This window comes from Bos grunniens, chromosome 4 (assembly GCF_055505025.1).
Source record: "Bos grunniens cultivar Pamir isolate PY7600 chromosome 4, Bosgru_T2T1.0, whole genome shotgun sequence".
Taxonomy (NCBI): domain Eukaryota; kingdom Metazoa; phylum Chordata; class Mammalia; order Artiodactyla; family Bovidae; genus Bos; species Bos grunniens.
The window spans coordinates 36,745,971-36,758,760 of NC_141168.1; the positions used below are offsets into that span (position 1 = coordinate 36,745,971).

Consider the following 12,790-nt stretch of genomic DNA (forward strand, 5'->3'; position numbering starts at 1 on the left):
ATAACAGAAAAATATCATCTGAGCACTAGGTTATAATGTAAAGACTAAATGTCTAATGTAATGTATGAGAACAGAAAAAAGAGAGAGAGAGAACACAATTTTAAGTAATAAGAAAATTATTATGAGGAAAACCAGCTTTTTATATGTTTGAAAATATCAAAAATGTTAAAATATCAAACAGAGTGCTGCTTCAAGCTATTTGGAATGCATACAAAGCTAGGAAAATAAACACATGTCACGTATTATTATAAATTGTTTTCTAAAGATGATTACCCTGCCATACAGGATGGTGGGTGCTGTTTAGTTCATAAATGATTAATTACTATATTTTCTGTGATTCATGTTGTTACAAGGTTGCTTTGTGCTTAGGGGTCCTCAACAGAACTCAGCCTAACATTATATTTTTTATCTGAACAAAAAACTAAGTCAAGAGCCACAGCCAGCAAGTGTTCTAAAGGAGTATCAGAAACTAGCTTTTGGGCAAGTCATTTTAAAACTTTTTAACTGTGGTGTTGAAGAAGACTCTTGAGATTCCCCTGGACAGCAGGGAGATCCCACCAGTCCATCCTGAAGGAAATCAGTCCTGAACATTCATTGGAAAGACTGATGCTGAAGCTGAAACTCCAATAATTTGGCCACCTGATGTGAAGAACTGACTCATTAGAAAAGACCCTGATGCTGGGAAAGATTGAAGGCAGGAGAAGGGGATGACAGAGGATGAGATGGTTGGATGGCATCACCGACTCAATAGACATGAGTTTGGATAAACTCTGGGAGATGGTGATGGACAGGGAAGCCTGGTGTACTGCAGTCCATGGGGTCACAAAGAGTTGGACACGATCAGCGACTGAATTGAACTAAACAACTGAACAGGCTTTTACTCTTCTAGCTGTGCCACACAATGAAGAGAAAGACAGTACATGAAACACATAATCATAACCCATAGAAATAGAAGGGTCATGTAGTCCAATCTCCAACTCAATGAATGAATACACTGTACAGCATGCTTAGGAAATGGACATCAGGCTTCCCTAAAACGAGTTCATAGCAGGGAGTGTACGGTGGAAAGGATTCGTTTACTTGGAAAGCTGTTATTCTCAGAAAGTCTTGTATTATTTGGAGTAAAAATGTGCCTGACCACTGTTCCTAGTTCTACATTGTGAAGAAACACAAAGTACATCAACTCTTTCCTTCACATGAAAGTTTGTCAGGTATTTTAAGATACAATATTGTCCCCGATATTCCCTTTCTTCTTCAGGTGAAGCCTTCACAACTTCCTTGGCTTATCTCACACATCGACTCTCCAAACCCTGGGGAAATCTGCTTGGGAATATTAGTTTGTCAATCTTCTTTTTCTGTGGGGCACCTGCAATGGGATATAATGCATGATCAGTGGAATAACAAAGAGCCATGGTCAGAGAAACGTATTTTCTGTATCTACATACAGATACAGATAAAAGTTTTCTGCTGCAACTTTAGCTGCATGTGGGTATTTTTAGAGCAGTATGTGTATATCTGTCTGCTTGCTTGCTTTTACCAGGCACATCACACATTCTTTCCACAGAAACCATACAGCCAAATGGAAATTCTCAATTGGAACCTAGATTTCTAGTCATTGAGTAAGTATGTCATTTATTCTGAAAATAAAAATGCAAAATGTTAAATATAATCCATATTGCATGCTACCAAAAGTGAAGCGAAGTCGCTCAGTCATGTCCGACTCTTTGCGACCCCATGGACTGTAGCCCACCAGACTCCTCCATCCATGGAATTTTTTAGGCAAGAGTACTGGAATGGGTTGTCATTTCCTTTTCCAGGGGATCTTCCCGACCTGAGGATTGAACCCGGGTCTCCCGCATTGCAGGCAGATGCTTTACTGTCTGAGCCACCAGGGAATCAAGTAATGCTCAAAATTCTCCAAGCTAGGTTTCAACAATATGTGAACCGAGAACTTCCAGATGTTCAAGTCGGATTTAGAAAAGGCAGAGGAACAAAAAATCAAATTTCCAACATCCGTTGGATTAGAGAAAAACAAAAGAATTCCAGAAAAGTATCTACTTCTGGTTCATTGACTACACCAAACCTTTTCTGTGAAGATCACAACAAACTGTGGAAAATTCTTAAAGAGATGGGAATACATGACCACCTGACCTGAGTCCTGAGAAATCTGTATGCAGGTCAAGAAGTAACAGTTAGAACTGGACATGGAACAACAAACTAGTTCCAAATTGGGAAAAGAGTATGTCAAGGCTGTATATTGTCAGTTCAGTTCAGTTCAGTTGAGTCGCTTAGTCATGTCCAACTCTTTGCGACTGCATTAATTACAGCAAGCCAGGCCTCTCTGTCCATCACCAACACCCAGAGTTCACTCAAACTCATGTCCATCGAGTAGGTGATGCCATCCAGCCATCTCATCCTCTGTCTGCCCCTTCTTCTCCTGCCCCCAACCCCTCCCAGCATTAGGGTCTTTTCCAATGAGTCAACTCTTCACATGAAGTGGCCAAAGTATTGGAGTTTCAGCTTCAGCATCAGTCCTTCCAATGAACACCCAGGACTGATCTCCTTTAGGATGGAATGATTGGATCTCTTTGCAGTCCAAGGCACTCTCAAGAGTCTTCTCCAACATCACAGTTCAAAAGCATCAATGCTTTGGTGCTCAGCTTTCTTCACAGTCCAACTCTCACATCCATACATGACCACAGGAAAAACCATAGCCATGACTAGACAGACCTTAGTTGGCAAAGAAATATCTCTAATTTTCAATAAGCTATCTAGGTTGGTCATAACTTTCCTTCCAAGGAGTAAGTGTCTTTTAATTTCATGGCTGCAATCACCATCTGCAGTGATTCTGAAGACCCCTAAAAATAAAGTCTGACACTGTTTCCACTGTTTCCCCATCTATTTCCCATGAAGCAATGGGACCAGATGCCATGACCTTAGTTTTCTGAATGTTGAGCTTTAAGCCAACTTTTCACTCTCCTGTTTGACTTTCATCGAGAGGCTTTTTAGTTCCTCTTCACTTTCTGCCATAAGTGTGGTGTCATCTGCATATTTGAGGTTATTGATATTTCTCCCAGAAATCTTGATTCCAACTTGTGCTTCTTCCAGCCCAGCATTTCTCATGATGTATTCTGCATAGAAGTTAAATAAGCAGGGTGACAATATACAGCCTTGACGAACTCCTTTTCCTTTTGGAATCAGTCTGTTGTTCCATGTCCAGTTCTAACTGTTGCATTCTGACCTGCATATAGGTTTCTCAAGAGGCAGGTGAGGTGGTCTGGTATTCCCATCTCTTTCAGAATTTTCCACAGTTTATTGTGATCCACACAGGCAAAGGCTTTGGCATAGTCAATAAAGCAGAAATAGGTGTTTTTCTGGAACTCTCTTGCTTTTTCGATGAGCCAGCAGATGTTTGCAATTTGATCTCTGGTTCCTCTGACTTTTCTAAAACCAGCTTGAACATCTGGAATTTCATGGTACACATACTGCTGAGGCCTGGCTTGGAGAATTTTGAGCATTACTTTACTAGCGTGTGAGATGAGTGCAATTGTGTAGTAGTTTGAGCATTCTTTGGCATTACCTTTATTGGGATTAGAATGAAAACTGACCTTCTCCAGTCCTGTGGCCACTGCTAAGTTTTCCACATTTGCTGCATACTGAGTGCAGCACTTTCACAGCGTCATCTTTTGGGATTTGAAATAGCTCAACTGTAATTCTATCACCTCCACTAGCTTTGTTCATAGTGATGTTTTCTAAGGCCCACTTGACTTCACATTCCCGGATGTCTGGCTCTAGGTCAGTGATCACACCATTGTGATTATCCTGGTTGTGAAAGCTCTTTTTTGTACAGTTCTTCTGTGTATTCTTGCCATCTCTTCTTAATATCTTCTGCTTCTGTTAGGTCCACACCATTTCTGTCCTTTATCGAGCCCATCTTTGCATGAAATGTTCCCTTGGTATCTCTAATTTTCTTGAAGAGATCTCTACTCTTTCCCATTCTGTTGTTTTCCTCTATTTCTTTGCATTGATCGATGAGGAAGGCTTTCTTATCTCTCCTTGCTATTCTTTGGAAATCTGCATTCAGATGCTTCTATCTTTCCTTTTCTCCTTTGCTTTTCCCTTATCTTCTTTTCACAGCCATTTGTAAGGCCTCCTCAGACAGCCATTTTGCTTTTTTGCATTTCTTTTCATGGGGATGGTCTTGATATCTGTCTCCTGTACAATGTCACGAACCTCATTCCATAGTTCATCAGGCACTCTATCTATCAGATCTCGGCCCTTAAATCTATTTCTCACTTCCATTGTATAATCATAAGGGATTTGATTTAGGTCATACCTGAATGGTCTAGTGGTTTTCTCCACTTTCCTCAGTTTAAGTCTGAATTTGGCAATAAGGGATTCATGAGCTGAGCCACAGTCGCCTCCTGGGCTTTTTTTTTTTTTTTTTTTGCTGACTGTATAGGGCTTCTCCATCTTTGGCTGCAAGGAATATAACCAATGTGATCAGTGTTGACCATCTGGTGATGTCCATGTGTAGAGTCTTCTATTGTGTTGTTGGAAGAGGGTGTTTGCTATGACCAGTGCATTCTCTTTGCAAAACTCTATTAGCCTTTGCCCTGCTTTATTCCATACTCCAAGGCCAAATTTACTCCAGGTGTTTATTGACTTCCTACTTTTGCATTCTAGTCCCCTTTAATGAAAAGGACATCTTTTTTGGGTGTTAGTTCTAAAAGGTCTTGTAGGTCTTCATAGAACCGTTCAACTTCAGCTTATTCAGCATTACTGGTTGTGGCATAGGCTTGGATTACTGTGGTATTGAATGGTTTGCCTTGGAAACGAACAGAGATCATTCTGTTGTTTTTGAGATTGCACTCAAATATTGCATTTTGGACTCTTTTGTTGACCATGATGGCTACTCCATTTCTTCGAATGTATTCCTGCCCACAGTAGTAGATACAATGTTCATCTGAATTAAATTCACCCATTCCAGTCCATTTTAGTTCGCTGATTCCCAGACTGTCGACGTTCACTCTTGACATCTCCTGTTTGACCACTTCCAATTTGCCTTGATTCATGGACCTGACATTCCAGGTTCCTATGCAATATTGCTCTTTACAGCACTGGACCTTGCTTCTATCACCAGTCACATCCACAACTGGGTATTGTATATTGTCACCCTACTTATTTAACTTACATGCAGAGTCCATCAGGCCAAATGCTGGGCTGGAGGAAGGATCAGCTAGAACCAAGATTGCTGAGAGAAATATCAATAACCTCAGATATGCAGATGACACCATCCTTATGGCAGAAAATGAAAGGAACTAAAGATCCTCTTGGAGAAACTGGAAGAAGAGAGTGAAAATATTGGCTTAAAGCTCAACATTCAGAAAACTAAGATCATGGCATTTTGTCCTATCACTTCATGGGATGAAAATCAGCCTTGAAATTAAAAGATGCTTATTCCTTGGAAGAAAAGGTATGACCAACCTAGACAGCATATTAAAAAGAAGAGACATTACTTTGCCAACAAAGGTTCATCTAGTAACAGCTATGGTTTTTCCAGTAGTTATGTATTCATGTGAGAGTTGGACCATAAAGAAAGGTGAGCACCAAAGAATTGATGCTTTTGAACTGTGGTGTTGGAGAAGACTCTTGATTGAGAGTCCCCTGGACTGCAAGGAGATCAGGAAATCAGTCCTGGAAATTCATTGGAAGGACTGATGCTGGACCTGAAGCTCCAATACTTTGGCCATGTGATGCGGAGAACTGACTCACTGGAAAAGACCCTGATGCTGGCAAAGATTGAAGGCAGGAGAAGGTAATGACAGAGGGTGAGATGGTTGGATGGCATCACCAACTCAAGGGACATGAGTTGGTCTGACTGAATCCCCCAATATATGCTGTTTGTTTTCTGTTCATTACATAGATCTTTATAACCTACAAAGTCCAGAAAAGTTATAATGAACTTCACATACACATCAGTTCAGTTCAGTAGCTCAGTTGTGTCCAATTCTTTGTCACATACACATAGGCATGTCATTTCTGCTCAAGCTTTTTCCAAGTACTGTTTCAACTTCCTAGAAGACTCTCTCCAATTCCACACCCATCTATACTCACTTCTTTTAACTTCTTTCAAGCCGTTCACTAACGTTTGCTTTTTCTTCAATTTTGTTTTCTAAGATCCTCCAGAACAGCTCCAGTTAACAGCACCTTTATACACTGAAGTGCTTCTTATTAACATTCAGTGTTCTCACTAAATATCCAACTTTGGTCTCCCATATTTCACAGAGCGTTCTGCAATTTGAATTCATATTTTCTCCCCTGTTTTATCATGGATAGCTTTTCTTTCATATTTAAACAATAATGCATTTACATAAAAGTTTAAAAATAAAGATATCTTACATTTATGCCTTTAATCTAATAAATCAGATTTTATTATCTCATCCTTTCTTTGCTCATTTTATTTCTATTCCTATGGATTCAGACACACTTTGTTTCTTTCAGCATTTTTCATATTTTGTGCATTGGACTTCCTGGAGGCTATTCTTAAAGACTCACAACAATTTATAATATTTTTCAACATTTATATACCCCTCTTTCTGAAGTTTGAACATTTATTTTCAGTTTGATCTTATAAAGTCAACAATTTCTTTAAATTACTTTTCTCTTTTTCACTTGAATTGTTTTCAGTTGCAGAATTTGAGTTGAATTTTAGAAACTCTCATTTTCCAGTTATATTCCTTTTTAGAGTTTATAATCATAATATTCTACCTAAAGTCTTTAAGCCATTTCTATAAAGCTTACTAAAGTATAACCTAAATATGAAAGTGAAAAAGTCATAAGTATGTAGCTCAAACAATTTTCAGCAAGGAAATATACCCATATAACTAGAGAAGTCAAAGAGATTTCAAGCAGCAGAGATACATTCCTATTTTTCTTAAAGAAAGAAACTGCCCTCTGTGGAGGAACACATGGCAAGGAATGATGGGGTACCTTTAGAACTGAGGTTTTTGGTTCTCCAAATGAAGAACTAAAACTTTGCGAAGAACCAATGTGCTTGACAAAGGATTCAATGTTTTATATGGAGTTGAAGCCCCTGGAAATACCTTAATTTCAGACTGATAGACCACTGATCATGCTGCTGCTGCTGCTGCTAAGTCACTTCAGTTGTGTCCGACTCTGTGCAACCCCACAGATAGCAGCCCACCAGTCTCCCCATCCCTGGGATTCTCCACGGAAGAATACTGGAGTGGGTCACCATTTCCTTCTCCAATGCATGCATTCATGCTAAGTCATTCAGTCATGTCTGACTCTGTGCAACCCCATGGACAGCAGCCCACTAAGCTCCTCTGTTCATAGGATTCTTCAGGCAAGAATACTGGAGTGGGTTGCCATTTCCTTCTCCAACTGATCATGAGAGTCAGGTAACTCATAGTCATAATTCTGACCCACAGAAACTGTGAGATAATAAATAGTGCTGTTTTGAGTGATTAGGTCTGTGGTACATAGTTACATTGTAACAGAAAACAAGCTTACTTAGTCAGAATCTTCATTTTAACAAGAATCCTAGTTGACTCATATGCCCATTATGTTTGATACACTTCTATGTAGTCTATGCTGAAGTAACACTGACAGCAGCAGCTCCAGAAAAGGAGGGGAGAAATAACAAGGATCACAAAAGTACTTGCCATAAATCTTAATGGTTAAAATTAGTAGGAAAAAAGTGAAAAGAAAGTGAAGTTGCTCAGTTGTGTCTGACTCTTTGTGACCCCATGGACTATATCCCCCTGCAGGCTCCTCCTTCCATGGGATTTTCAAGGCAAGAATACTGGAGTGGGTTGCCATTTCCTTCTCCAGAAATTAGTATAATGGTTAATATTTCAACATTTATAACTTCATTACAGGTATGATTATATTTGTACATTATAAAATATACATGAAATAGAAATATAAATGGATGAAATAAACATAAAATAAATAATGTTTTTAAACATTTAATTTATATTCTACAGTATAAAATATTTTCTCACTAAATTTATAAGTAATAATATTGTAAATATCATTATACCTGTTTTTTATTTTATATATGTATATTTCTTACATGGTAATATTAATTAGCAACTTATCAAAGGTTCAGTTTATCTAAAAAGTGTTGGTTTACATTATTGTAGAGAAATTTGAGCATAAGAATATACATTCAGTTTATATTTATGCTTAAGTTTTATGAGTGTAATAGCTATTAAATTGATAAATTTACATACACTGTAGTATGTTATAATAAACTGACAAGGGACAGAAAGTACACCAAATCCCCAGATTGTGATTTCCTTGGACAAATGGCTGATTCCAGGACTGGAATAGAAAATATAAAAGATGAGCCTGGAGTTTATAGAGTGTCTTAGAGAGCCAGAAAATAAGGAATTGCTCAACAAATAAAACACACACAACAAAGCAAAACCATGCAATGATAGCATTTATCTAAGGGACATAGGAGCTAACTGTGTCTCTTTGCCAGTAGCCAATACTGAAACAATCTGAGCAACAAAATAAATAAAACAGTATTGGATTACAACTGAAATTATAAAATAAATGTCCATGAGTTCATACTGACATAAATGACTGAATAGATAAATAAATGGGGGACAAAAGACAAGTGTCCAGTGCAGAATTATTCCAAACAGTTTATTTAAACACTTTGCCTTCAAGCATGTGGAATACATAAAACTCCAAAAAGCCAAAACAATCTTGAAAAAGAAAAGCAAAGCTGGAGGCATTTCATTTCCTGATTTCAAAATATTATAAAGTTACAGTAATTCCAAGAGTATGGTACTGGAATAAAGGTAACATGTAGACCTATGAACATAATACAGACCCCAGAAGTAAAACAACATATGGACAGTCAACTCACTGTCAACATGTCTGCCAAGCAATGGGGAAAGAACAGCCTCTTCAACAAGTGCTGGGAAAACTGGATATTCACACGCCAAATAATGAAAATGTACCTTAAAGAATACACAAAAATTAACTTGAACTAGTTAAAACTTAAAAGTCAGACAAACTGTAAAACTCCTAGAGGGAAACACAGGGGAAAAGCTTCTTGACATTGGTCTTGGATATGACACCAAAAGCACAGGTGACAAAGGCAAAAATATAGAGACTCCAGCAGGCAGGTAATCAACCAATCATTCAGTCTATAATTTGTTTTTGTGTCAGCTGATTAGCAAAGCAAGATCCTGCGAGAGTCAATTCCTAGGCAGACTGATACAAAGTCCGAGGTCCCTGAGGAGGAGAAAGGGGTCTGGGGTTCTCAAGAAGGAGGAAAGGACAAATGCTTTTTTTTTTTTTTCCTTTCCTCTACATTCCTTAGTCTTAGTCACATAAAACGTTGTTTTCTTTAAGCCCAGAACTGATGATTACACAACAAACCACTCAGTTTAAACTCTGTACTAGGGATTATATAACAACAATATATCCTGCTTAAGGAGAGTTTCTCCTTCCTGAAAAACCTTCTGAGTAATTCTAATATCTTAAACTGTATATTATGGAAGTGGCTCTCCTAGGACCTTTTTTATTGTTAAGTTCTAATCCTATTATTTTAAAATGTAAATTGTGGGAGTGGGTCTGGTAAAATTCTCACAAACTTGAGACATTCTTTTGATTTATTGTAATAACTAATTTAAAAGTATATAACCCCCTTGCTAACACTAGTGAGGGGGGCAGTCTCTGTCCCCCTTCTAATGTCTATGTCAGAAGTTTTCTCTGTTTCTTTTCTTACTTTAATAAATCTCTGCTACACAAAAGCTCTTGAGTGATCAAGACTGGTCTCTGGTCCCGAAGCTAAATCTCCTTCTTCTGAGATCACGAATCTGACATTGTTCACCGTAAGCTATCAATTCAAAGCCAGCCCACATAAAGAAGGAAGCCCATATACACTTGTGGTGAAGTCGAATGACCACCACTGTCCTTTCCCATAGCAGCCTTGTTAGGAAAGGAAGGCAAAGGTATGAAGAAAATAGATAGTGAAGGAAGTCAATATGCAATAATAGCTTCAATTTACTGAATATCTATTATATGCCAAGGGCTTCCCTTGTGGCTCAGCTGGTAAAGAATCCACCTGCAATGTGGGAAACCTGGGTTCGATCCCTGGGTTGGGAAGATCCCCTGCAGAAGGGAAAGGCTACCCACCCCAGGATTCTGGCCTGGAGAATTCCATGGACTGTATAGTCCATGAGGTCACAAAGAGTCAGACACAATTGAGTGACTTTCACTTTCACTTTTCACATACCTAGTCAAATAGTAACAACTCAGTAAACTGGACATTATTATTCTTACTTAACTATAACTGGGATGCAGAAAGATTAAACAATAGGCTCAAGTCATGTCCTCACAGGTACTAGTAGCAAACCGATATATGAATCCAAGAAGTTGAGCCCTTGCTCTGAACCACCAGGGCACACAGACTACTGATACCATTTTAACAGACAAATAAGGGACACATGTGCTTTGATAATCATGCTGTGCAAGTGATTCTTTTTACATAAGGAAGTGTAAGCATTCTTTGTTTAATGATAAGAAAAAAAAAAAGTTTCTTATATATGTACAAAGGCTACCCAAAAGTACAAAGGCTATCTGACCTTGCTACTGATGAGGCACACAGATGAGATCTCAAACAGCCAGAAGCTGATGGTCAATTTGGGGTTTACTGTGAATCCCTGGATTCAATGACTACCTTATTTTACTTCCCAACGTGATCAAGTATAAAGTTAAATGACCTATGACTAATGCTGACATAAATTTCCAGCTACTACTTAGCTATTTGGAAGTTGCTTATCACAGGAGCATGGGTCTTCTCACCCTACTTCCCTATTTTCTCAACTACCTACTGTTTCTTAAAATCTTTATAAGAGGAACACAGCAAATTAAAATTCATAGAGTTCTCCTTTGATTTCCAGATGGTTGATGTGTACCAGGTGAGAAATTCAGTAATTTTAACAGATACATGCTACTAAATATCAGTTTAACATTGCCCCTACCAAATGATTTTAGGAGATTCATGTGAAAAGTTATACATACTTTACATGATGACCAATCAGATTTTTAACAATTTTTCACAGACGACATTTTTGGACCTCCATTAAAAATATCTCTAAAAGTATAACTTCCATATGACCCAGCAATACCACAACTGGGCATATACCCAGAGAAAAGCACAATTCAAGAAGAAACATGCACCCCAAGGTTCACTGCAGGATTATTTACAATAGCAAGGACATGGAAGCAATATAAATGTCCGTCAATAGGAGAATGGATAGAGAAGATATGTTATCTATCTACCTATCTATCTATCTATGTTTGGAATATTACTCACTACTAAATATATAAAAAGAATAATACTCAGCCATAAAAAGGAACGAAATTGTATCATTTGCAGAGATGTGGATGGACATAGAGACTATCATACACTAGAGCAAGTCAGAAAGAGAAAAAAAAAAAAATCAGACACCAATGCATATAGGTGGAATATAGAAAAGTGATCCAGATGATCTAACTTGCAAAGCAGAAATAGAGACACAGACATAGAGAATAAACATATGGATACCAAAGAGGGGAGGGCTTGAATGAATTGGGAGATTTACTAATATATGCACTCAGATCAGATCAGTCACTCAGTCGTGTCCGACTCTTTGCGACCCCATGAATCGAAGCACGCCAGGCCTCCCTGTCCATCACCAACTCCGGGAGTTCACTCAGACTCACGTCCATCGACTCAGTGATGCCATCCAGCCATCTCATCCTCTGTCGTCCCCTTCTCCTCTTGCCCCCAATCCCTCCCAGCATCAGAGTCTTTTCCAATGAGTCAACTCTTCCCATCAGGTGGCCAAAACACTGGAGTTTCAGCTTTAGCATCATTCCTTCCAAAGAAATCCCAGGGCTGATCTCCTTTAGAAAGGACTGGTTGGATCTCCTTGCAGTCCAAGGGACTCTCAAGAGTCTTCTCCAACACCACAGGTCAAAAGTATCAATTCTCTGGTGCTCAGCCTTCTTCAAGTCCAACTCTCACATCCATACATGATCACAGGAAAACCCATAGCCTTAACTAGACGAACTTTTGTTAGCAAAGTAATGTCTCTGCTTTTGAATATGCTGTCTTGGTTGGTCATAACTTTCCTTCCAAGGAGTAAGCGTCTTTTAATTTCATGGCTGCAGTCACAATCTGCAGTGATTTTCAAGCCCAGAAAAATAAAGTCTGACACTGTTTCCACTGTTTCCCCATCTATTTCCCATGAAGTGATGCGACTGGACACCATGATCTTCGTTTTCTGAATGTTGAGCTTTAAGCCAACTTTTTCACTCTCCACTTTCACTTTCATCAAGAGGCTCTTTAGATCCTCTTCACTTTCTGCCATAAGGGTGGTGTCATCTGCATATCTGAGGTTATTGATATTTCCCCTGGCAGTCTTGATTCCAGCTTGTGTTTCTTCCAGTCCAGCGTTTCTCATGATGTACTCTGCATAGAAGTTAAATAAACAGGGTGATAATATACAGCCTTGACGTATTCCTTTTCCTATTTGGGACCAGTCAGTTGTTCCATGTCCAGTTCTAACTGTTGCTTCCTGACCTGCATACAAATTTCTCAAGAGGCAGATCAGGTGGTCTGGTATTCCCATCTCTTTCAGAATTTTCCACAGTTTATTGTGATCCACACAGTCAAAGGCTTTGGCATAGTCAATAAAGCAGAAATTGATGTTTTTCTGGAACTCTCTTGCTTTTTCCATGATCCAGCGGATGT

The 12,790-nt window shown here is 38.7% G+C and overlaps 1 long non-coding RNA gene across 5 annotated transcripts in view; it reads right to left on the minus strand.

Annotated features, from left to right (window-relative positions):
• Window positions 1-1,186: 1,186 nt before the first annotated feature.
• The window catches only part of LOC147373935 (uncharacterized), a 197,376-nt gene continuing 185,772 nt past the window's right edge, over window positions 1,187-12,790 (minus strand). For all 5 annotated transcript variants that reach the window (XR_015162244.1, XR_015162245.1, XR_015162243.1 and 2 more), the window contains one exon: window positions 1,187-1,366. This is a non-coding gene — a long non-coding RNA (uncharacterized LOC147373935). The remainder of the gene's footprint in view (window positions 1,367-12,790) is intronic.